Consider the following 26,047-nt stretch of genomic DNA (forward strand, 5'->3'; position numbering starts at 1 on the left):
TGATGTCACTTTCTACGCCATCCCCACACAATCTTCATTCCTTGTCTCTTTTAAAATCTGATAGAGTATATCCCTACTCATTCTTCTTCTTTTTCAAAATGTTCTTACCTAGTCCCAGGGAATTATTCTTTCAGATACAGTTCTAGAATCATTTTGTTAATTTTGGAGATTAATTTGGGGGCAAGTGACATCTATTCAATACTAGTGTTCTCTGAAAAATGGCAAACCTCTCGGTTATTTTCAATCGCCTTTTGGGTTATTAGGTAGAACGTTTCTAAACACAATTCCAGCCTTGAGGATATTGCTGTTTCATCTAGAAAACATCATGGACCTAGAGAACATGACTGCAGTGAAAACTAGGCCAAGGACAGGACATTGAGGACCCTCATCTGGTTTCTCCATCCTGGGGAAACTCATTTATACTGGGCACCCATCCGATGCTTTGCATGTTACCTCATTTACTCTTCACATGACCAGCAAATTAGTGATCATTAGCTCTGCTTTACACTGGAGTCTGAGACCCTGAGAAGTGACAGAATTTGGCCAAGACAGGGAAGGGTAGTGATGGGCTAGCAGGAGGCAGGCGTTGTGTGCTGGCAGATGGTTGACATGGGATTGAACGCAGGCCTCTGTGGACACAAAGGCCCGCCTCTTTCTACGAGACTAAGATATTTGCTCCCCTCCTTCAGGCTGAGAGTGGCCCCTCACTGGTCATAACTGGGTGGGGCGTTGGGAGCGCCGGACATGGGTCTGGATGCACACGCGGTTGTCATCATCTTTGAGACGAGGTGGCGGAATGTTGGTTGTCTCTCCATTTGTGTATTTAAAACAAGATCTGGGCCTGTGAATCCTTGGGTGCCCGTCAGTGGATCCGGGGACCACTCGCAGGCACTCCCACGCTGGGTGCTCTGCGTGGGGAGCCTGATGGAGCTGCCCCTTCGGCTTCCCACGCAGCTGTCACAGCTGGAAGGTGGCTCTAGGTGGGTGGGCGGCGGGACCTTCTCCAGGCTCTACTGGTGGCAGCTGTCCTGCCTCGTGGGGAGCCTGGGCTGGCAAGATGCAGGCGCAGCTCTGCCATTCTTATGCTGTCCGCCGTGCTCTGAGGGAGGCTGCTGGTCCCGTGATCCAGCTCGCTGATTGCATCAGAGCCCGTGGCCTGCCAAGTGCCCGGACAGGCATCTGGCTGTGCGTTTTTGGCTCCTGTGACATAGTGGGGGACAGGTGGAGTGACGAACACCCCAGAGACATGCGTACCAGGCAGGCCCAGTGCTGCCACAGTTCTGGTCCATACCTTTGGGTGTTATTAATTTACCACAACAACACTTCTGTATAGAACACCGTTGCAAGATCTGCCTCCAGATGAGGACTGCGCGGTCAAACCTGTCTATTTTAGCCATCAAAGTTGCTTTTCTTCCCTCCCTTGGAGCAGCTCTCCCTGACGTGTAAATCACATTAAAGCACAATGTGCAACACACACGGGATGTAAGGTGTATGAGGTCAAGTATATCTTTTTCTAGAAGTCAGTTTTGTCTGGGCGCTTATTGTCTTTTTGAAACAATGGAATTTAAGGAATGTTCCTACAGGGAGTTTGAAGCTTTGGACATACTCCCTCCCGCAGCAGACCAGTGTGCCCTGGCCTCTCTCTCTCCCTACCCGCCTGACCAGCTCACAGGATGGGGAGGGCCCATGTTCCACCTTCTGTGGGGAAGAGGCCATGCTCTTCAGCCCTGACCTTTTGGCTGGAACCTCGTAGACCCTGCTCCCCAGCGGTCAAAGCGGGGTGAGTATCACAGCCTTTGAACAGAGGCCCACTTTGTATTAGCAAGATTTAAAGGACTAGGCGTTGATGGGCCCTTCCTCACCTTCGAAGGTGGCATGTCTGCTCTCAAAGCCTTCTCTGCACAGGATGCTTCTCCTGCCTCTTCTCTAACATGGGGTGACTGCGGGGTTTAGTCCCAGCTGCAGCACGGTCTACTCACGCAGCTCCACACCCCACGTGGAGGCCTCACGGGGTCAGGCCGTTCCTTTGTGTCCGCTGAGACGACCATGTCTTCCTGCCACCCCTTCGGAAGGACTTGTGAGCCTGTGACTCTTCCAAGCTTCCAGGTGGCGGGGCTGAGTGGACGAGAGCTGAGCTGGCTTGGGCGAAGGCATGGTGGGCATGCACGCGGCTCCCCCTGGGTCTCAGACAAACGGGGTGGTTAACCTCTTGCCCCTGTTCATTTTTTCTCGGGGTACTGGGCCTCATACTAAAGTCCATGCCACAAGCCAGAACTCTCTTCCAGACTTGACTCTATGTGGTCGTCTTCAGGGAATGCGATTCCAGCAAGACGATCACGAGGCTCTATTATTACCCGTAATTCTTCGCCTGGTTGAGTAGAATAAGACAGCTTTCAGGAGATGAAGGATTTCTGGGTCATTGCTCGTTCATAGGAGACCTGGGGTTCAGAGCTCACTCCCTTCGACTTAGCAAGTTGGTGTCTGCGTCTCTCAGGACTGTTGGGACCCGCCTGGGCGGTGTGAAGGCAGAGTGGTGCGCACGTGAACACCGCGTCCAGACACACGGCGGAGTGTTGTCCGTTCTCATCCTTCTCAAGCGCTCTGCAGCTCTCCGTGACTCTCTCTCGAAACGCCCTGCTCCCTAGCGGTAGACTGCGGGGACTTCACTCTGCTCTGTCCCTGGGGTCCGTCCCGGTTCTCGTCCCCTCTCGCGCCCCGTGGTGTGCCGCCTACGGTTCTCTACCCCCGGGACTCGAAGCGCGGCTGGGACTGAATGTGTGTGTCCCACGCAGAGTGTTTTCCTGGACCTGAGGAGGATATGCAGCCGCCGGCCGCACATTTCTAGGGAGTTGTCCCCCAGGCGCCTACCTTGTCTGCCCCCAAAGTTCCCATCTCGACGAGCGGCGTTGTCGCCTTGTCCTCCACATCAGAGGCTTGGATCACCCTGGGTGTCCAACCCAGTCTGCCTGGCAGTTCTCCACCATAGCTGCCTGGAGCATCACCCCCCTCCCTGTCTCCGCTGCCCTCGTTCCAGATCTGGACCACTGGAGAAGCTTCCTGGTGGGTCGCCTGCCTCCAGCATCGCTCCTTCCCGTCCACGTTCCCCGCTGCAGACAGACCCGTGGCTGCGAACCCATCTCTGCTTGTCCCCTTCACTGCTTTGCCTCGCTGCGGGTGGAGTGTGAGCTCTGAAGCGTGCAGTCCGCACCTGCCTCTCTGTCCTGCTTGTTTTATTTATTTATTTATTTTTTGTTGTTTTTTTTTTTTGCTCTTCTCTCTCTTTTCCAGCCGTACTAATTGCTGAAGGTTCTCTAGATGCTCTGGGCAGCCCCCCGGATCTGTTTACAGAGCCAAGGACCCAGGCGTTCCTCTGAGCACGGTGGCTCCCAGCCTTTATCCCCCTGGAGCCATTTTATTATTCTCAGCCCACTGACTCTGTTCCGAAAGAGACGGGCTACCTGCCTCAAGCCGTAGTTAACTCGTTTCCCCCATTGTAGACTAAAGATGCGCCCACATGTCGATATCAGCGTGTTCTCCATGAGCCGAGTCTTTTCCCCACGCTGTGTTTTCAGTCAGACAAGGGAACCTGAATTTTCACATGAGCCTGTGCAGGTTTGTCCTGGATAAATGTACTATTTCCATTCACCCTTTTAAAGAAATGAAAAATAGTTCAAGCAATTCCTCAGAGTCCAGGGACCCGGGGTGGAACAAATCTTGTCCTGCTTGAGAAAGAGGCCTCGCCCAGAGGGTTGGGCGGCCTGGGTGGGGGCTGGGGTGGGGGGTACAGCTCTGAGGGGCTCCCGGGGTCTTGCTTAAGGGATTCGGTATGCTGAAAACAACAGCCTTGCCCCTTGAGCAGGAAAGCGAGCCTGAGTGATGACTCTGTAAACTGATCATGTAGCAGGTAACCACACAGCTGACGCCGGGGAGGAGGGGAGCAGCTCCTAGGCGCAGGCAGGTGGCTTCCTCCAGTGTCTTGCAGTGGCAATGGAGCGTCCGCTGTTGACCCACAGTTGTGGCAAGCGCTTCCATTTCCTGCCACCCCCGTTTTCAGGAGTTCGTTCCTGGGATCTCTCTATTTGTCCCTCGCACCTCGAGCTAGATTTAGACAGTCAAGGTTTCATCCACGCGGCACAGTCCGTGGGGCGGCTCTACGTCGTGTCGTCTGTACCTGCGTACGTTCTTCTAATATTTACTGAGCGCCGAGGGGCCTCTGGTGACTTAGAGGCAGCCTGTCCTCACAGTGCGCAGTCTGGAGGGGAGATGGACAGTGAGCAGTAGCGACGCAGTGTGAAGACGTCGTCTAGGAAAGCGCGCTGGACGCGTTGGCGGGGAGCGGGGCCGGCAGCGGGGAGACCGGTTGGAAGGCGGGTGGCGGTGCTTTCCTACCACACTGCCCCCACATTCCGGGCTCCTCAGGGGGTGTTTCTGGGCCATGCAAGGTGGGCTGGAGTCGCGAGCTGAGGGCACAGTGAATCCCACCTTCCCCGACACCCTGCGAACACCTCCGGTGTGCCAGATGCTATGCCAGGCGTTGGGGGGATAGAACTGGCGTTCGATTTGGAGTCACAGGCGCTGGGGCTCAAACCCGCAGGAAACGTGAGCGGAGTGGATTTGGCCAAGGCCTCGCAGATGCTTATGGGCTTGCAGATACACGTGGGCTTCTGCTATGGGGACGCGGAACAAAGGCCGTGTCCAGCTCTGAAAGCCAAGGCTCGAGGCGAACAAGGTGGCTGGAGAGGCAGTGTGCAGTGCCGGGTGGCAGTTGGGGTGGTGTCCACCGCGTGTCCAGGGACAATCACTGGGCTGGGAACATGGCGGGAGATGGGCACTGTGAGGCACTTCTGGAATCGTCCCCACCCTTCTCAATGCCTCTGCAGCCGGAGGGAGCTATAGAGGATGCGGCATCCAGCGTAGGGCCACTGAGCCACGGGAGGAAATTCTAACCCCTGGTCCTTTTTCCTTGTGGCCTGAAGGAGATGCTTGTCTTTGGAGGCCTCCATCTTCCCGTGATTACTGCCAATCACCGAGACTGCAGAATAACTCACTCTAGGGCGGCCGGGCCACATCTCTGTGCCCAGCGTGCGTGTTTTAAAGTCTCAGATCCAAATTATAGCCTTAAAAATAACTAAAAACCGCTAGGTGAAATGAACAGATTTTAAGAAACTTTATATATCTCCGTGCAATGAACTAGGAAGGCTGGTGTTAGGTAATGGGAGAGCTCGAAGATTGTTACAGATACCAGCAGCAGTAAATATCCAATTTTCGCCAGAAAGCAAGTAATTTAATCCCTTTGATGCTTGTTGGGATTCAGGTGCCGTGTCTGAATATAGATACGTCATTTATATATGCCCTATCATATTTTCTGTAGATATGTGTGTATATGGCCACGCATCCTCCAAATATTTGAGGAACCGCGTCTTGTGTGTTCTATGGCCCCACGTAGTGTCCCCGACATGCCACCCCGTCTGCTGCTTCACTTAGTACTTGGCATTTGGCCAAGAGGACTAGCGCTCCGAAGCTGGAGAGGAAGGGGCTGTGACCCGTGCCACATGGTGGCTCTCTCCCCATGACGTGGCCCGCTCTGCAATCGGAGGCCTCTAGAAGCGCCACGTTGGGATTTCATGAAGCAGAATGCAGGCGGGAGGTCAGCCCGGGACTGCACGGCGTCCTTTCGGGACTCAGGACGGCCTGTCCTGCTGCCTTACCCGTGAGCAGTTGTCTCCACACTGTCACCGTTGTTTTCAGGACGATGTGGGCATTTTGTCACTGCCCATCAGCGGCTCCTGTGGGGTGATTTCCTGACGAAGGCGAGGAGAGCGTGTGTCGTCCCTGGCGACTCCGCATCGTCACCGCCAGGCTGGGGTGCGGGCTCCCGGGCCCTCAGGGTTCCCCGGGCTCCGGCTCGCGGAAGCAGATGGCTTGGTCAGAGTTTAAAAAAGCCACCAAGTCATGTGAATCGAGGCCTTGCACAGTGGTGAGTTAGTCAGGCGCGGGGTGTTTGGAGAGCCTCGGGCTCCGCCAGCCTCTTTTCTGCCTTGCACAGATAGCATCAAAGGCCTTGGTGGGAAACCAAAGGCTTTTAAGTAGGCAGCGTGGGGGCGACTGTAATTCCAGGCCATGCCTGCCTTTGCTGTTCGGACGCCCTTTTAAGTGGGGTTCAGCCCAGCCACGTGGGGACACAGGTTCAGCTGTGTTTTGTCGGAAGTGACGGAGTTTTGTTGGCACACGAGTTTTCACAGCTGGCTTGGGATGGGAAGAACACAACAGGGAAAAACGTGCCTCTGAGACCTCCATGGCCCAGGGCGTTGGCGATGCAGGGATTCGAAAGCACCTCGTGACCTCTAACGTGCCACCAAATCCAATCTAAGTCGTCGTTATTGTCCCTCTTCTGATTATCGGCAGTAGCCGCCACTCCGAGCAGCTGTTCTCGCCAATGCCATCAGAGAACATAGTACGAATCTGATGTTGAAGCAGAAGCGTAGAGATTTAATAGGTGACTTTTGAGTGGATCCACTAAAGCAACGGTCCCCAACCTTTTTGGCACCAGGGACCGGGGCTCCCATGAGAATCTCATGCCTGAGGACCAGAGGCGGAGCTGAGGCGGTGATGCTGGCGCCGGGGAACGGCTGCAGATACAGATGAAGCTTCGCTCGCTCACCCACCCCTCACCTCCTGCTGTGCAGCCCGGTCCCTAACAAGTCACAGACCAATGCTGGTCCAAGGACCGGGGGCTGGGGACTCCTGCATTAAAGGGCTTGGATGGGCCTGTCTTGGAGAAACACCCTCTCCTTCAGTGAGTCAGTCAGATGGGGGTGTACCTCCAGCACTCATGATGGCAATGGGGGGACAGCTGCAGAAAAACTGTATGTGGGCGCAGGCATTTTTATTGGGACAGAGATCCCAAATCCCCATTTGACAGCCCTCTCTCCCTGCCATCCTTCCCTCTTTTATTTCTGGTGGGTAAATACTTCTGTGGGAGGAGGCCCTCGCTACATGGGGCTGTGCTACCCGAGGACTCCCCTGTTTTTACATAAAACCCACCAGCTATGATGACTTGTATCATGAGACTAAATGCTACAATCAATTGTGTCTACCATCTGTTTTCTTGCATTTGTCTCCACTGTACTTGAACTCCGAGGCTCCTATTGCCCGGGGTGCTAACTGTACATTAGCTACGTGAGGCAGGAGACATGCAGTTTTATTTCTATTAACGCCAAGAGAGAGAGAAAGTTAAAAGCAGTAACTAAGACAAATGGCATTGTTATTGGCAGATCCTCCTTTCTCTGTCGACTAACCTATTTTATTTTTCTTACTGTGGACTTTATTTTCTCCTTGGTTGTTTTCCGAGTCTCCTTGTTTAAGACTTAAAATTCGATGAAAATAGGTACTGAGAGTCTTAGGAAGGAATAAAGATATTTCAGGAGAACTCAGAAGGCATATTAAGCAGGTAAGAGAATGAAGGCCTGGGGAATTTCCCAAACAAAAACGTTCGTTTCTTAAATATGATGGGAGAACAGCGATATGTGGGTTGTGGTTTGGTTGGAAATCCGGCCCTTGGAATTTTGGACCTTTGATGGCCCTCCCTTGCGACAGCATGCCAGTGTGCTTTTAATTCAGTGGTGGCAGCAGAGAAATTACAAACTTCCTCGACTGAGAATGTGCTTAGGAATCAAATGAGTGTGATAATGAGGATGAATGTGAGTTGCTTTTCTGAAAAAATACGAAAAGAGAGTAAGTTGTAGTCGCATGCATAGGAGTGTCTTTCAATCCATTCTACCTCAACTGTCATCTACCCACCTGTCCGTCCATCCATCCATCCATCCATCCATCCATCCATCCATCCTTAATGCATCCATTCATTGGTCCACTCACTAAATCAATTTTTACTGAGCCCCACACATGTGAAAAGCCAGCAGTAAGGACCTTAGTGATGCAGAGCTGAATCAGGAATGTGTGTCTTCCAGGAGCTCGGCGTCAGAAACAAGCACAGAGCACAAATGACTATAAAAGAGAGAAAGCAAATGTTGATGATGATGATGATGATAATAATAGTAATAGCAATAATAATAATATAAAGAAAATGAAAAAGGAACACACAGATGACATGCTGGGGAAAGTTAGAGGAGAGAAAGTTACAACCTTTGGAAAAAGGACATAAGAGTGTGAACACATGGGAAAAGGCAGGGAAATTTCAGGCAAGGCATTTTCAAGTTTTTTGGAATGAAATTATAAATAAATCAGAACAGAGAACTCACAGTCATTCTTACTCCTTTATTGATCAAGAATAGGATAATTTGGGAGAAATAAAGGCCATTGATAATCCCCAAATTTTATTTGCATGTGTTTTCAGGCTTCTCCCTGATTATAAATAGAAAACTGGACTTATACACCCCCTATTGTCAATCTTCTTTATGCCCATTGATAAGGCTGCTGAACTGAAGCGGAGTTCACCCCCAGAGGGTCCAGCGAGCTGGAGAGGGGGCCGATGTTCGCAGAGGAGGCACGCCAGGTGCTCGGACAGGATCATTGACTTCAGACTGAAGGACTGAATACAGGGGCTGACGTTTGCTTTCTTGGTACCATCCGGCAACAGATGGCCTTGGAAGCCAGGTGGAAGGCGCATGGTGCTAATGGTCATCAAACTCTAGGCCAAAATAAAAGTTTGTGGAGTGGTAGTGGGGGCAGAGAGCTCGACAGCCAAGAGGATCCATCAGGGAACCAAAGGGTGGAATTCTTGATGGGTTCTGAGCAGCCATCTAGTCTACCAGCCAAGGCAGCAGGGACCGCCCCCGAGGCCCGGCTGCTGACGTGGGGGCCTGACGGCATTGTACCCAGCAAGCCTGGCAGATGTTTCTGAAATCAGGACACGAGAAGATGATGAGGGACTTGGGACAGGGTCGATGGGTGGCTACGGCGGCGGCAGCATCAGTTACTCTTTCCCTGGGCGGGTGCTCTGCTCTTTGAATGGCGTGGGCGGTCAGGCGGAAAAAGCAAACACAGAGGTACGTTTTGATCAGAGAGGAGTCCCCGATGTGTCTCCCCAGAGGAATCAGGATGTTTCCAGGACACAGTAGGTGGGTTCTCTATTCAGAGCAATTCGGACAACTCCGTGCCGAGTACTGGATGGCCAGAGCAGGAAGGAGGTGTAGGTCTTAGTCCTGGCTCGGCCACCTCCCTGAGACTGTCAGCCAGTCACTTAACATCTCAGAGCCCTGGTGTCCTTATCCCTAACACAGAGGATGTCAGGGCCCCGTAAGGACTAAGTGAGACACCACACCTGAGCGCCCTTTGTGCAGCAGCTGGAGTCAAACACATGTAAGATATTTTAACAACGGTGCTACTCGGACGTTTTGACACTGTGATGATCACGTCTAGCAGCAGAGGCGAAAAAGGGCCAATTTTCTTAAAATTTTTTTTAGAGACCACTCATTATTTTCCTGCTGACGGATGACATTGCCCCGTGGTGTTCCGTCTCTGTCCAGTCTTGAGTATGGAAGGAAAGATCGCCTTTGTGGGTACAGAGATTAGAGTCGGCTGTTGAGAACTCCGTTCTCTGCCCTACACTTTGGACTAGAGCCAAACAAGAAATTACTCCCGAAGAAAATGTATTTTCAGCAAACTGGTACTTTCTAAATGATGGTTTGACCAAGGAGACTTTGTATGTAAATGAAATATCTTATTGGATCTTTGTGGCTGCTGACAACTCCCTGTGATAGCGTTATGCAGGTGGCCCCTGGCCCAAGGGTGCCCGGCAAGGAGAAGACTGCTTATCATGGCCCCTCATCAAGGCTGGGCTCTTGGCCTGGAACTCCATCTGCCTTTTTCTAAATGCACAAAGGCTCCTGAAGGGCTGGCTGTGGCCCTGTGCTCCTCCTCGCTGAGTCAGAGGAAACAGAGCAAGCGGGATCTTGGAGCTGCTCTCCAGAGCTCCTCAAGTTCATGGCCCCAAGCAGGCGGGGTCACCTAATCTGGCTTTCACCAAATAATAGGGAAGTCATTTTCTTTTGTTCTCTGTGCTGATTGGGTTGGAATCAGAGGATGAGTTAGTTACATGTGATTTATGAGAAACTGTGCACATGGACGAGGCTTGGTATGAATTGTGAATCGTCTTTTCTTAGAATTCTGTGAAACTACCGCAAGTTCCAAATTTACTCTCCCCTGTCACTCTCGATATATTTCCGTTAGAGTCATATCTTTTCTTAATTTTTCTTATGGCTAAATTCCGTCAGATGATGGTATTATTTGGGAATTCTTTTGCTTTTTAATGAGCTTGTTTATTTATTTTTTTAATAAAGACCTCGGCACATGGGAGGGTTTTTCTTGTCTTCTGGGGGAGGCAGGAGAGAAAGGACACTGATGTGAAGCCGCGTAACAAGAGCCGGCTTTTCATTCTCAAGTCATTCAGATTTCTGAGTGCTCCGGTTCCTTCCCCGCTTGGCAGAATGGAGGCAGAGGATCTGGAGGCCCATCTCGACGGCGCTGTGGGAGTGGCTGTCGCAGAGACACATGAGAAAAGGGCCCCGCACTGGGGGACGGAGCACTGATGTCGGGGTGGGGTGGGGAAAGTGTGAGTGAGTGTTTGCAACTAAGGACCCTGCAGGCGAGAACAGCCAAGGCAATTGCACTAGGCCACGCTCCACGGTTCTACCTGCGAGTGCCAACGCCTCCTCATTACACATTCACATAGAGACCCCAAGTGCAGAGGTGGCATCTGGGTGTAGGGAAGCCTAGATGTCCTCATGGATGGGGGTGAGAGACATGCTGGCTTTGAGTTCTTTCTCCCAGAGTCCTCTGGTCATCGGGTGTCCCCCTGGCATCCAGGGCCAGTGTCCACGTCTGGTGTATCTCTTGGGCTTGAGGTCCGTTGACGCGGCCACCTGCTAACTGGCCTGCACTCTGAGTCTTGGCCTCATTCTCTACCCTGTCCCCAGCCTGGGGATCCACCTTGCAGTTGAGCTGCGAAGCCCCCTTTCTGCTCTTCCCAGCATCCTCATGGCACATCTGCCTTCTCTGAGTTTGTAGCTACCCCGCACGTCCCCCATCGGTCCCTTCCTGCCGCATGGGAGCTGAGGGACCCCTCTGGAGCTCCCCTAGTCTATCAGAACCCTCCACATCACCGTCGCGTTTCCTTCCCATCGTGGGCATCTCCTGTTGATGCCAGTACATCCGCAAGGCGTGTCCTTTACCCGGAGCCTGGAAGGCTGCAGTGTGAGAAAGTCCTCATGACCTTCTTCTTCTGTCAACCTCCTTTCCTTCCTCTTCCTTTTCCTTCCTTCCTTCCCCTTCTCTTTGTTCCTTTCTCTTACACCCTCCCTCTCTGAGTTCTGTTCTTTATTCCCTTTCTTCTTTCTTTCCCTCCAAATTCCCACCACACCATACAAGTGCAGAAGAGTTGTCCACTTGTTCTGGCCAGCCGGTGGCCTTTCTCTCAGGCTCTGCTTTTCCTGTCTCGCTGCCCTCGCCTCGCGCTTCTGTCACGCTTTTTCCCCGGGAACGGTTTTAGCGGAAAAGGCTTAAGTGGGCCGCAGGAAACAGGTGATAAGGAATGAAAAATAAATATCGTTTACTTCGCTTTTCGGAATGTATTCATATTCGACGACAAAACATACATAAACGGTCCAACTATGCATGAAAAGCTGACTTGGTCAAGAAGATGGACTATAACCTATAATTCTTAAACTATTCACTGACAGCAATGCAGAAGACTCACTGTAGAAGTTCTCCATGTTCTCACGACATTAACGATGTAAGCGCTGGCGACACACGTGCGTAAGGTACCACACGATGTACTGTCAGTCGCCACAGTGCACATGCATGACACACGACGACATTACATGCACAAGTGTAATAATATTATAAGATACACGTAGGTACGCGACATTAACACGCGACACGCGATATACACACGCCAGTACACACGCGACACACATGAACATTACGACGCCGCGACACACGCGACACACACATGCACACACACACAATATTCACATGCACACACACACACACGCAGCACACACGCATTACACACACACACATGCACAGGCCACCTGCATGCACAGGCCACCTGCCCTTTTAATCGCGTATATATGGCATTTTCCAGCCTTTCTCTTGTCCCACAGTCATCTGTGTGCGGATTTCAGCTTCTGGAGGGCAGGAGCCTCATCTGTTTTGTAGCACTTGGCACAATGTCTCACGTTCACTAACTAAAAAAAAACCCGACAATGTGTTGTTTCTCCTGTGTACCAAGCTCTCTATTCAAGGCCGAAGTTCAAAGATAAATAGAACAATGAACTCTTAAACTCTAAATCAATGTTCTCAGTAGAATTCATGGGGTCTGCGAGGTTAGATTAGAAAAATATCGCCTTTTTATGTTCACTAATCTCTAACCGAAGCGCGGTCTTTCCTTCACTGACGGAGGTGGGGGTTGACCAGCACTCCCGTTGTCGCATGCGTTGGTCCATAGGTGAATTTTCAGTGTGTGTTTTGGGTGCATCCACATGATCCAGCGGAGGAATAAGAGGGTGTCTCGTGGGAAGGTTGTTCACCCAGCCCCGGTGAGAGGGGCAGAGCCTGCTGGGCTCACGGATGTCACCTACAGATGGTGGAGCGTTACCCGTCTTCCCATGAAGTCAAAGCAACTCCAGGGTCACCAGGGCCAAGAAAATCTGAAGTAAAGGGCTCTTTAGCCTCATGAGAAATAGTGGTTTGAGTTGAAAGGAGGGAGGAGGAGGAGGGAGGAGGAGGGAGGAAGAAGGAAGGAAGGAAGAAGGAAGGAAGGAAGGAAGGAAGGAAGGAAGGAAGGAAGGAAATCAGTCCTTCTGGGGGCGAAGGAGGAACACGAGCTGTTGGCAGAGTCCACTTCTCCAGGTTTCTTGAGCACTTTCTGAAAGACCAAATGGATTTAAAAGCAGAATCTTTCCTGACCCAGGTTGAGATCTGAGAAATTCCGAGACTCTGACATGTCGCTTGAAGCCCTCCCCCACCGCCCCACACCTGCCCACTGGTTTGTGACTGCCCTGGACGAGGTCCACGCTGCCGGTCCGGACCCCCGCCGCCTTCACAGGCACACCTCCCGGCCTCAGAGGCTGTCCCTGCATTCTGAGACTAACCAGATCCTATAGTTCAAGGCCTCCCGAGGTCGGGTCATGTAGGGAGAGACGGGGCCGGACAGCTCTGCATTCAGATCTCGGCTGGTGGGCAACACCGTGAATAGAGATGGACAAATGTGGGGCTTTTCCTTGAGCCTCTGAGGGAGGGAGCCCCGCCTCCTGGCTGCACCTCTGTGATTCCGGCCAAACCCCTGCCCTTAGACCTCAGTTTACCAATCAGGTCATTCTCATTTCACTTGAATAGCTTTTCAGAGTTTTCAAAGCACTTAGGGATCCTTACCTCCTTGGGCGTGCCATAGCTCTGAGAGATGAACACGGTATTTCAGATCCCTCTTTTTAAGATAAAGGAATAGGCTCTGGAATCTTCCATAACGTGCTGAAGGTTGTGTGTCCCTGGGAGGGTGGAGCCAGTCCAGCAGCTGTGATTTATGCTGACCCCGCCCCGTATGGGAGTGAGTGATCCGATCCGGGCCATTTTCCTCTGGTGCTGAGTTGATAATGGAGCTGCTTTCGTTCCCAGCCCATCCTATTTGCCAGCTAATGAGACAAACTGTAGGCTCCATAAAAAATTAAACAGCAGCTGCTTCATTTTCTTCCTCTCCAACTTTGAAATTATGACGATCTCATTTGCATGGCAGCTCAAGGTGTGACTGTCTCGGCCTGTAGGAGCCAAAGGTTCTTAAATGGAACCAGGATCACATGGTTTTTCTCTAGATTGGCTGGCATGAGATATTTTGAGCCCCAGCGTTCATGAACCGAACCATTAGCCGTGCAAATGGAGCACATGATTCCTGCTCGCCCTGTTGGCTGCTAATTAATACTACTTTACAGGTGGAGGCACTACCTGTGGCTTCTCACTGGAATGATTGCAAAGAGATGAAATTAGAAAATGAATTGAGCTTAGAGAAAATTAGCAAACGGCTGAATCCTAGCGCGGGAAGTTCTGTGCTGTTCTTTCAGCAATGAGAACGGAGACACAGTGCGAGCCCCAGTCAACCCCAGTCCTAAGTACGGATTTTTCTACTTTATTTTCTGGCCAATGATACAGCACAGGCTGCATCTGGACGCTGAAAGAAAGCAGACTTATTTGCTCCTCTGCTATAGAGGTTTGGGGATTTTATAAAATTTTGTAAGAAAAATAATAACAGAAAAACCTGAGCCTGTTTCTGAGTGAGCAAGTATCTGCATTTTGTTTTCCTTTGCATTCATCTTAAACTCATTTATTTCTACATTCGACGGCTCACGAACACCCTCTATCCGCATCGCTACTGTCATCCTGTGACGGTGCATTTAAAGCCACCAATTAGGGTAGAAATTTGTAGATTAAAAAGGGCCAATTTTTTGATGCCACTTAATGAATTTTTCCCCCTTTGTGCAAAGCTGCTCTCCAGCAACCCAAGGCTGCTCGGAGAACATCTTACGCGACTTGTAGCACGCCCCTTCATCATCCAGGCGGCGTGCAGGCGAAGATCAGAGCAAAGGAGATTCGTTTGAGGAAACCGGTGCTATTTTGTCGGACCATTTCCGCTTCACCTCCTTTTCCCACAAACCAACTAACTCCACTGACAGGGTATTTACAATACGGTGTTTTGGAAATTAAGTCATTTCAGGTAGGATGTCACGGTTCTTCCTCGATCTCGACCAGACGCTGTTTCCTCCTCAGCGTCCATCTGTTCTGCTCTGTCCCCATCTCGTGGTGCCTGCCCAGCGCGAGCATCGTTTATTTCCCATATGCCGGCAACCCTCCCGAGGAGAGAGATGTAAACCATGCCGGCCGCATTCTGGATGTCGACAGCCTTTACGCATCGACTGCGGCGTCTTGGCCTTCAGCGTCTTGGGCGCTCACAGTTCACACCAGCCCTCCTGCAGGGGGGCGAGTTAAGGAAACCGCTAACGGGACCTTAAGTCGTTTGCAGGAGTCTCCGTGAAGTTTGATACGCGCCGAAGCAGAGCGAGACCCCAGTAGCTCGCTCCCCTGGAAGATCCTCGCCGGTTCCGTTCTGTGTTTGATGTTTGAGACTGGGCTCTGTCAGCTACTCCCCATTTAACACTGCTTTGTCATTAGGGTACATTCAATATAACATTTGTTTCTTGATTAGAAGTGTTCATTACGGAGAATTTGGACAATTTAGAAATGTAGAAAAAAGAAGACTATAAAAATCACTCATCAACCTTCGATCCCAAATAACCCAGTTAATATTTGGGCAGATTTCTTTTCATTGTTTTCTATGCACGTGTATCCGTTTTATTATTCAAAAAAAGGATCATTTGTATATACTTTTCTTTTTGGTTTTTTGTTTGTTTGTTTTGTTTTGTTTTTTAACTATGTATGGGGCAGGGGGCTTGTCCCACAATCATTAACATCTAATGACTGGAGAATTTCCAAAATGTCACTGTAATGGTTTCAGAGCATTTTATCATATGAATAGATACTAGCCATTACGTGGGTAGCCACCGTGCAGGTGCCCCTGCGGAAGCGCTGTGTGACCCGCACGCTTGCAGGCCAGGTGCTGTGAGACCTGACGCTGGGGTCCCCACAGGAGAACAACAGGGCCGCACGCTCTTGCGGCAGCCGAGGCCACGGCACCGCGGTCGTGCTTATAAAAACATGGCAGTGTTGGGACGCAGAGGTTGGCGCTGACACCCAGAGCACCTTCCAGAGGCATTGCCTTCTCTGTTTGGTTAAAGGCACCGTCCCGGGGCCTGTCCAGCCTTTGGACTGGAAGGATGGCCTCACAGGTCCAAAGGACGCGTAAAAGATGAGCCGCCTTTGCAAGCCTGCACTCAAGAGTGTCCCTTTCCAACGAGTCACCAACGGGCCACACATGAGGCCAATCGGCAGCCCCCAGCACACCCTGGTGCTGGAGTCCTTGCATCAACTGACGTTAGAACTCAGCCTTGGAACCCTGGTGGCACGGATGTGACACTTTATAAGTAACACAGATCACATGGGGAAAGCAAATCACTTGTGTTTTATGAATGATAAAAGGAAGTCGGAAAACTCTTTGACGTTGAAGGTGCGACAGGAAGTTAACCAGAAGGACTGGCCCTCTGGAGGGAACCATCTTGTCCTGGGGGTGGCCGTCACCAGGCCTCATGCCTGTAGAGCAGCTGTGACAGGGTGGCTCCTGCCTGTCCACTCCGAACTTAAATACCAGGAAGGAGGCTTCGTGTGGACACCAAGAGGCAAGAAGTGGCAGGCTTCCTGCATTTCTCTAAGTCAGATGTCATCTGCTTCACGCGCCTAGCTGCCTGGCTGACGAGAACTTCAGCGGTGTGTGTGTGCGTGTGTGTGCGTGTGCGGGCGTGTGCATGGTGGGGACTGGGGAGCTCCTTCTCCACACCCACGCTCATTGGGTCAGACAAGCCACCTGGGCTCCTGCGGTCCCGGGCAGGGGAAGCCCTGGGTCAGTAGCCCTAGGCGGCCATTTAACCGTTGCCTCTTCAGCTGGCAGCTCTGAGCTGGGATCTTGGGCGCTGCTCCTCTGAGAGGGCTCAGGCTGCCCCTGGCAGCCCTCACTCTGACTCACCGCCTCCCAAAGCTGGGGACGACTCCAGGCTCACCAGTCTGGCCCTTGAGCGACACCTGTGGAGCCCCTGCTACCCTCTTACCCTTGGAAAGCCTCTGGCCCCCTTCTGCTTCCCCCAGACCAAGCTTTCTCCTGCTAACAAAGATAACCGACAGTGAGTAGGCAGACGGCCCAGGGCAAGGTGTAAAGGAAACACGCTGCAGGCGTCCGAAGGAGGCGGGACCTGCGAGGTGGCTGGGAGCCCAGGTGTGCTGGGCTACCTACCTCTTTCTTTTCAGTTTCACTCTGAAGCCCTGTTGACCTGTGGCAGGAAGGTTTTCGATGTCTCACCCTGCCGTGCCCTGAGACGAGCTGTTGGAAGAGGGAGTGAAAATCAACTCTCTTTATGCATCAGCAGAATAATGTTCCCCAAATTTTAAGGTCGGAAAAATTCAGCATACTCTATATACAAGTCTGAACGGATTCATACGGGTAGGTTTGGGTGGTGGTCCGAGGTGGAGGGCTGTCAGGTCAAGTTGCCCGTTCCGGCAGCGGGCAGATGACGGTAGCCGCTTTGCGAGGTTTGCTTTGCTGCCCTGCGAGTCGGGAGGAACCAGATTGGGAATCTGGACTCTGTTCTCGTCCTCAGAGCGTTGTGAGTCTACACAGTCATTTAAACTTTTTGGTCTCAAATTTCTCAACTATAAAATGAGGGCAAATTTTTTCAGAGACTCTATAATTCCTTCCAGCAATAACATTCTGTAACTTCTGCATTGCTGAAAAGTTTCAGCTCGTACTTACTTGCTTATTGTTTTGTAGTTTTCAAAATATTTTTATAAAGATCCCATTTGACTTAAATAACGGTAAGGGAGATAGGTGATAGAACCTTACATTTAAAAGGCACTACTATTTCGATAAACGGCCTCAACATATTCAGATCGATCTGGCACAAATGTCTATGATCTGTGAGTGGTGATGTGGCTTTGACCTCGGGGACAGAGCAGAAATGGCAGTTGCTTCAACATCTGAGCAACTTTTTCATGATGCCTTTATATAGGTGATGGGAGCAAGATTTTCCTCGAGCTGATCATCTTAAAAACACAAAAACTAAAACCCTAAGCTCTTCGTTACTGGACTGAGTGTGTATCGAGGTCTGCCTGTTAATAGGACCGAGGAGAGTCTCTCGATGTTGAACGGAGACAGGGTCGCGATACTGTCCTGAGTCAGCCAGCGGTTTCTTTTCCATCTTCCTCCCCGTCCCCAAACCCTGGAAAAGTCCCAGAGGCACTTGGGAGGGAATGTAACCCCCTCGCCGATGATCTGGATTCTAGTTTGTGGATGAACCGCTTGCTGGGAGGGACTACACCGTATTCCTGAAAAGATTGTTTTAATATTTGTACTATTAACAGTTGGCTGTTCATATAGCGACTGTGAAAACGAATGCTATCAAACTGTTCTATTGCTCTCACGGGTGGTTATGTGGCTAAATGAAGTCGTATACGTAAAACAGTTTGTAAACTGTAAAGTTCTCACATGTGGACAACCGTTTTCGTATTGCCTAAAGCTGTGCGATTAGAAACGAAAGGAAATTTGAGTTTTTAAACACAACGAACTGTTTTCTGGATTCCCAGCCTCCAGGAGCCGGCTGCGGTCTTCAGAACAATAGCCATAGGCATTTCGAGAGTATGTTCTAGGAATTTTTTGTTTTGTTTGTTTAAACCACCCATGAATTGTCTTTTGGGCTGCTTTAGTCTGAGCGCTTGTGCTCGGGGAAGTTGTTACCAATTTTTATCGAAAAGAGACTAGAAATCCTGGAATTTAGAAGTGGAAGGGATCTGAGAAATCATCCAGTTTACTGATAAGATGAAAATTGAGGAAGATCAAATTCCCTGTCCAGGCTCACAGACCTTAGCTAGACAGGCAACCTTGTTATACTCGGTAAGGATTTACTTTAGAAAAGAGCCATGTTTTTAACTTATCAATCAGGTTTTTTTTATTATTTTTTCATTCATCCATGTCTTCTTCAAGTGTTCCGTCAACCAATAAAGTTTATACCCATTTCCATGCCACCATCTTCCTGTTGATGGAGGAAATCCTCAGACTTTTCTGATGGTTTTCTGCGCTTGCTTTCTTTTGAATAAAGGCTTATTCTGTTTTTTTCTCCCTGTTATGATATCACAGCCTGGAATAATTTTGCTACGTTGTGGGGCTGCTTTTATGAAGCAGTATCATGAGACTGAAGTGAAAGATCGCATTATGAGTTAGCATTGTTATCAGTTTTATTGGAGCTGAAACTGAGTGAAAGGATTTAGGAATAATTGGGTAATCAAAGTGAATTAAATCAAGAGGGGGAAAATATCAGTCTGGCATCAAATGGGGGCTTCCACATCTGTGTTCTTTATCCATTTTAATCAAGTCTAAATTATGCTATTAAGACTTATGCTCGCTATGTTTCTTGCTCAGACGTAGCAGACTTTCTATTCATCTCTGGATCTTTCTTGAAACATGAAAACATTCTCACTATTTCTAGGGAACAGTTACCTAACTTGATTACCGTCCAAATATTCAGAGTTGCTATTATGTTTATAACTAATAAGCACAAGATTATTATGGCGCAGTGTTCAATGTGGATTCTGGGTAATGGAATCCAGGAAACATAGCCTTCGACCCACGTAGATAAATTCCATATCCCCCGACTCGCCGTGCCTTCAAAAAACTAGGTTTAAGTGCTATCTATCTCGTTAATATAAATGTATAAATTTGCTGTAATTAATAGTATATCATGCTATTGGTATGGCAGAAATATTACTATAGTAACAAGCCTGGTCTTTTCTGTATTTCCCAAGGGACACTGCTTTGCAGTGAAAAAATCTGTTTAGCCTAATAAAAGATAACAGTAATAAGCTTCCTATTTTTCCCTCAGATACCTCTTAAATATGTAACCGATAATACACTGAATTATGGAATGACATAGCACGAAGTACACAAACAAAATTAATGTCGACACCTTTGGTTTCCTTTGTCGAATTTTTTGTGTTCTTTCTTACTGGAAAATCTGTCCCAAACCAGTTCTTTTGCTCTGAGCTCTTTCTCCACGAAGAATCTTCGAATCCTTGGCGTTTCTGTTTGGTTTGGGTTTGACGCACTGATACTCAGAAGCCTGCACATCCCTGTGCCCCGGCCAGGGGGCGCAATGGGGTCTGACTGCTCATCTGAGAGCACACAATGGCGAGGCTTCCGCCAGGAGCCAGCCGCAGTCTTCAGAACAAAGGCCAGCGCTGTCTCTGCATGAAAAGCTACTGGCCCTTGGGTTTCCCATCCAAGTGTGGCTCTTAATTTAAAAAAAAAAAATCAGAGTTCAACTCTCTGGAGGTTTGTATATTACCGTTGACTGTAGAAGTGTTTGTTATTCTTAAGTTCAACTGTCATTTTCAAAGACACTTAATTCTAGGGCAAATTAGGGGAAAAAATAAGCTTGAATATGTTTGGAAATTAAGGTGGTTCTAGGAAATTAGGAGATTGCCTCCCTATGAAGCTGTATGTTTTTGTTCTATGGAGAACTAGTCGAAAATTAATGCCATAGCAGTTTAAATACATTTACTGTGCACGTTCCGTAAGCTGGGCATGCTCTCTATATATTTACATCTCATTTAAATTTCACAATAGCCCTAGAAGTCGGCACTATTCTTATAATACCCATTTTATATGTAAAGAAACTTAAGACACAGAGAGGTGAAGTTGCTCATCCAAGGTTACACAGTGGTAAAGCCAGGATCGAAAGCACGTGGTCTCACTGTAGAACCTGTGCCTTCAAGCACCAACTACATGATTCGAAGTAAATTTATAAGTTCAAAGAGAAGGACAAGGTGGAGTCTGTTAAGGCAGTGTTTCTCAAACGTTTTTGACCGTGAACCCCTGACAGAAACACATTTTAAATCGCGGACAGAAACACATTTTAAATCGCGGACTAGCCCAAGTGCACAGCGTGACTAATAAAACCGCACAGAACGGTGCCCACTGTCACCGTGCGGGAGACGCTCTGCCTTTTCCTTTCTGCTTCATTTCTAAAAAGTGCTGGTCGTGACCCTTAATATTAATTTCATGACCTACAACGAGGTCACAACCTGCAGATCAAAAACTGCTGAAAGTCCCGGCCGTCAGCTCGCTGGCCGGGAGGCCTCTGCTCACGTCCTTTGTCGAGTGGGTGCCTGTCACCTCCTTTCTCTCAGTGCCCAGCGCTGGTTGTCGACCGAGTGTATAAATAGACGATAACTTTTCTTCCCCATTTCTATTTTTTTTAAACGCCCTTCTGCCCTTCTTCTCTTTTCTTTTTGAGAACAAAGAGCTGGTGTTTTGCCAAACGCAGAGGTTATTTAGACTGGAAAGGAGAAGGTCGAGAAACAGTGACGGTCTCGTTATGGAATATGCGTGACAGATACATTTTTATAAAGACAATCACAATCTCCCATTGATTTAAATGGTGATTTTAACAGGGTTAAATGGTTAAATTGCTGTTCCTGTGGCACCCTGGTTCTGGGACCTCGTCTTTTTCCCGAGAGGCAGGTTGGTTTGGGGCAGGCTTACTTCCTCCTCCATCTCTCCAAGAGCCGAGGTGTTTGAGGCAGCGCTGGGGCCTGGTTTACTCAGACCTTCTAGCATCTTCTGGAAGGTGTTTGGCATGTCCTATACTCTCTACCATCGGGGAGGAGGAGCCTCTGAATGTTTGAGCCTGACCTTGCCTCAGGATAGACCTGTATAGGTAGAACTTCTCTAGAATCTCAGGATCAGAAGAAACACTCCAGTGCAGACACATACCCTGAAGTGACATCAGGAGCCTCTGAAGGGCTCGGGGGCAGAGTGAGGACCATCCCAAATGTCCGGTTGGCTGCAGGGTGGCTGCAGACGTGTGGCATGCCAAGTAATGCTGCGTGATCAGAATACCGACAGCCAGGAGCACGTATTATAAAATACTGATGTTAGAGAATTATTTAAGCTTATTTGCGGCACAGGTTTTGCCTAATCTAATTTTTTAAGTGTTGCTTCTCTCTTCTTCTTTTCTTTGCTGATGTCTTGTTATAGATACAACATCTGCTCAAATAATTTTTGAGGCTATCAATACACGTGTTCGTTTTATTTTATTTTATTATTTAATTTTTTATATGTGTTCCTTTTAAACGTAAGTTAAGTTTGTTCTCAGAGGAAGGGATTTTTGAAGCGGTGAGAAAGCTCACGGGGGCAGAAGACGAGGTGGACTTTGGCTGTAAGAAAGTGGCAAAAGGAGCCCCTTATCAATACATCCTCAGGACCCACCAGTTCTGCTCTGTGCTCGTAACTCAGCAAGCCCAGGCGACTCACCCCGCAGAGTCTTTAAAAATAGGAAAGGGATTTGAAGGCTTTTCTCTAATGTGACAGAAAGGTCCCCTTCCCGGCGTAAAGGCTTATTGAAGCGCAGTGATATTTTACTAGTTATGTGGTTTAAAAGAGACTTTACCTGCATTGCTGGTGAGGAGAAAGAGGCAGGTTTCGTTCAGCCCGGGGAAAGCTGGGAGTCGAGTGTTCAGTTCTAGTGGGGGAAAAGCCTGCGTGGTCCGGAGAGACCTTCCCAAAGCCCGCACACCCTTCCCTCTTTGTCCGCGATGCTCCCCCCACCGCGGGCGAGAGGCCCTCCGGTCCATGAAACCGCCATCTGCGGTCAGGTCGCCATCTCCCCAAGTGCATCTTCTGTCACCAGAAATGTTCTGCAGAAGCTGGCCATTGTCGGTGGACATTCGATGGCTGACCGCCTGGATTCCTGGATGCTCTAGGTGACAAGTCAGAGTTCCCAGCCCCAGCCCACTAAGCCTGGTCTCTGGGGGCGGTGAGGGGCGGGCGTCAGCCTTGGTGACCTCCTCTGGGAGACAAAGGGGTCAGACCAGAGACCGTTAAAGTGACTTTAATGCCAACTGCCAGAGACTGACAGTGAATGCTGTGGGGAAGGGGAGGGGTAAAGGGAGGGGTTTGGGGGTGCACCTGATTCCAGTTAAAATTCGCAACCATGTCCGTTTAAACTTTGGCAGGGACGCCCTTTCCTCCCTAGTCTCAGACCCTCTCAGTAAGTAAATGCATAAAAAAATCCATTTTTTTCTGTCTATATCCTGTTTCTTTCCCCAAAGGTGCATAGAGCAGTTTACAGAGAAATAGAAACTCAGCCCCAGTTCCAAAGTGATTTGGCTACGTTGGATACACCCTTCCTTTCTAGAATACGACTTTTCAGTTTTAATCGGCCAAGAGATGGCTTTTCACACCTGTTTCGTTTTTCCGGTTCTTTTCAAAGACTTCTTCTGTCGCTTACAGTAAAACTGTCTGGTAGGTTTCAACGGATTCCGAAGTAACCAAGCCGGAAGTGTCAAGGTGTCCTCGTGAGACCGAGGGTTTGACGGGGTCCCTTACGTGTGAAGACAAGGCCACGCTCATTCCCTGTCACTACCACAGCTTTTGATGGGACTGGCCCAAGTGTCCCTCTTCAGCCAGCGGATGGATGCTTCTCAGACCTGTGCTTAGCTGACCTCTGGGTGACCCCTGACACTGCCACCCATTTCTTCCTTCGTAAAACCCGTTCCCTTGCTCAGTGACAGCAGTCAGGCCTTCCTCCTCGATGGCCCTGTAGGGGTCTCTGTCTCAGGGACATGTCCCTAACACTGTGTGTGTTCCCAGGAGGGCGGCCACCGGTGCCTTCAGCTGCTGCCAGCTCACGGACGCCCGGCTCAGGGCACTGTGTGGCTTCAGACTGCGTTCACCAGCTACCACTAGACGTCTCTGCGGGGTGTCCCTGAGACGCACACTCACCGCCCCCCCACCACCACCCCGAACTTGTCCTCGTTGCCCCTGCACCACCCTTCACCTCGTCCTGTCAACCTGCGTGTACGGACGGCACCACTGTCTACCCGCCGTCAGCATCGGGACCGGCGAGCTGTCCTGGATGCCTCCCTTTTGACTCCTTCCCCGACCCCGTTCCCTATCCTCAATGTCCTCAACGTCTCTTGTAGCCCTATTTCATCACCCCTGCCTGATTTCCCACTCATCATTTCTCACCTGGATGCCTGCAGTGGCCTCGATATTCCACAGTTCTCGAACGCTGGCCCTCACGCAGGAGCGGGGCCGGCCGCCCGAGGGTCACGTGCAGAGCTTTGTAAAAGTGTGTCCCCCGTGGGCCTCACCCCTCCTGGAGCAGGCAGGATGGTAGGTCTGTCTTCGTCTAATGCTGCCCCCGTGATCCTGAGATGCAGCTGCTGGCCCAGAAAGCATTTCTGGTCACCTTCCCAGCTCCCTCTGGGTACGAGAGAGGGTTCAAAATGCGAGTGCGATCCCCATCACGTGCCTGGTCAGGACTCTCGGTCCCCACCCCCGCGTCACGTGTGACCTTAGCTAACACGTGCGGCCTTCGGGATCGGCCTCCATCTCTCGTCTCCCTCACCCCCCGGGGCCCAGGCCTCGGGCCACACCTCTCTTTTCCTGACACGTGACGCGTGCTCAGCTGCTTCCGCCTTCGTGCCTCCGCCCCCTCCCCGAGCTGCCCTTCCTCCCCCTGCCTGGCCAGCGTCCGCTCCTCCCAGAGGATGCAGCCGGAGCCCTTCCACAGACTTGGCCCGTCCTCCCGGCCGACCCGCTGACATGCGCACGCCCCTCCCCGGTGCCATTAAAGCAGCCGGGTCCTTGACAGGTGGCGTGTGTGGGAGAATGACTTACATCCTCTCACCTGCAGACCGCCAGAAGTGTCCACACCACCGGGACCCTGTGCGTTTATGCTGCGAGGCTTTCTGGCCTGTGAGGGCATCAGGGGTTCCATTGCTTTCCATGGCTGCTGATTTTGCCACCTCGACGCTATGACGGATATACCTTGCAAGGACCCACCTTAAGACTGCTAGCCTCAGGGGGATTGCCGACAGCCATCATTTAGGAAGCACTTGACAACCTACAACACTTTCCTCTGGCATAAACACATGAAGCCATAGCTTAATGACTTGGCAATACTTTATTGCCTCTCCCCCCGCAGGTGTTACCTGCCTCTCTGCAAGCTGGGGCACAGCCTTCTCGCTGGGTCGCTGGGGTGCTTGGTCCCAACAGTGTGACAGAGCTGCTGCCACACGTGAGAGAAGGCGAGAAGGCTGGATGATGCTTCGTAAAAGCTTCCGCCGTTTCGCTCACATGTGAAGTCTGAGCAGACTCATATATGCCGAGAACAAACTGATGGTCGCCAGAGGGGACGGGGGTCGGGGGATGGGTAAGAAAGGTGAAGGGGAATAAGAGGTACGAACCCCTAGTTCTAAAATAAGAAAGGGGCGGGATGTCCAGCACCGGGAATATCATCAGTGATATCGTATAACTTTGTGCAGTGACAGGTGGTTACTAGACTGATCATGGTGATCACATGGTAAGGCATAGACATGTTGAATCGCTGTGTTCACCCCTCAAACTCGTAGGAGATTGTATGTCAACTATACTTTAATAAGAAAAAAGCGTCCTCCGTGTGATAAATGTCCGGCCTGTGTCCACTTAGGGGTGTGGTGGAGTCAGTTGCTTGCGGTGCTGTCTGCTCCCCCCGCCTCCCCCTTCGACTGTCTGCTTGCTTCACGATGCGCCTGTGACCTCTGCAGGGAGCATGCTTGAACTGTCACTTCTGGACATCCTGCCACTGTGGCTTTCAGCACGGTGGCACTGACAGAATGTTCGGGATCATGGGCCACTTGGGGAGGGCGGCAAGTGAGTCCCACACGAGCACTTAGAAGTTCAGGTGGGGGAATCACCTACCAGCTAAGGACATTTTGCAAACTCAACGTGTTAGAGAGAATCAGCTATCTGATGAGTCCAGTATCGGGGCATCACCTGGAAACCGGGTAAATCCTCCAAGAGCCCCAGGGGGACTGGCTTCTGGGTCTTTGTTGGGGTTTTATCGGACGGCCCAGGCTGTTCCTAGCCCTCTGCTGCGTCTCAATGGTGTCCAGCCCCACCTGGCACCATCAGCTGTGCTGGAGTCGAGGGTGGATGGGCACCTCAGCCCCCATCTGGACGGAGAGTTCTGCGTTTCTCTTCTTGGTACCTACTCAGTGAGGATCGTCCACTGATTTTGTAAGAAATGGAGTCGGATGCCTTCGTAGCACTGAGGGGTACACTTGGTTCACTGTGCACACAGAGGACCCCTTTTTTATCCTTGGCTTCCCCAGCCAGCCATGTTCATCGAAAGACCTGCCTCATCCGGGCCCTATGGGCATCTACCTCACCCCGCCCCCTAGTCCGTTGATAAGGGGCGGAGCCAAAATGCCTCTCACCTCGTGCCTCCTCCCTCTGATCTGCCCACTGCCTGGTCTCCTGCCTGAGCTTCGAGCTTCGGGGCTCTCTCTCCTTCAGTTCACCCCTCAAGCTGCTGCTGTCCTGTGGCCTCCCAGTGCC

General features: G+C 50.6%; 1 protein-coding gene across 5 annotated transcripts in view; it reads left to right on the forward strand.

Moving 5' to 3' along the window:
* Positions 1 to 26,047, forward strand: part of SUSD4 (sushi domain containing 4) — a 102,836-nt gene that overhangs the window by 31,781 nt on the left and 45,008 nt on the right. Inside the window, exon 1 of one of the 5 annotated variants that reach the window (XM_039883330.1) lies at positions 1,655 to 1,780. The exons of the other annotated variants lie outside the window; for them this stretch is intronic. The gene's annotated coding sequence lies outside the window, so the exon portion shown is untranslated. Of the gene's footprint in view, positions 1 to 1,654; positions 1,781 to 26,047 lie in introns of those variants that run through there. 5 annotated transcript variants of the gene reach the window in all.

This window comes from Pteropus medius, unplaced genomic scaffold, assembly GCF_902729225.1.
Source record: "Pteropus medius unplaced genomic scaffold, Ma_sr-lr_union100, whole genome shotgun sequence".
In the NCBI taxonomy this organism is placed as follows: domain Eukaryota; kingdom Metazoa; phylum Chordata; class Mammalia; order Chiroptera; family Pteropodidae; genus Pteropus; species Pteropus medius.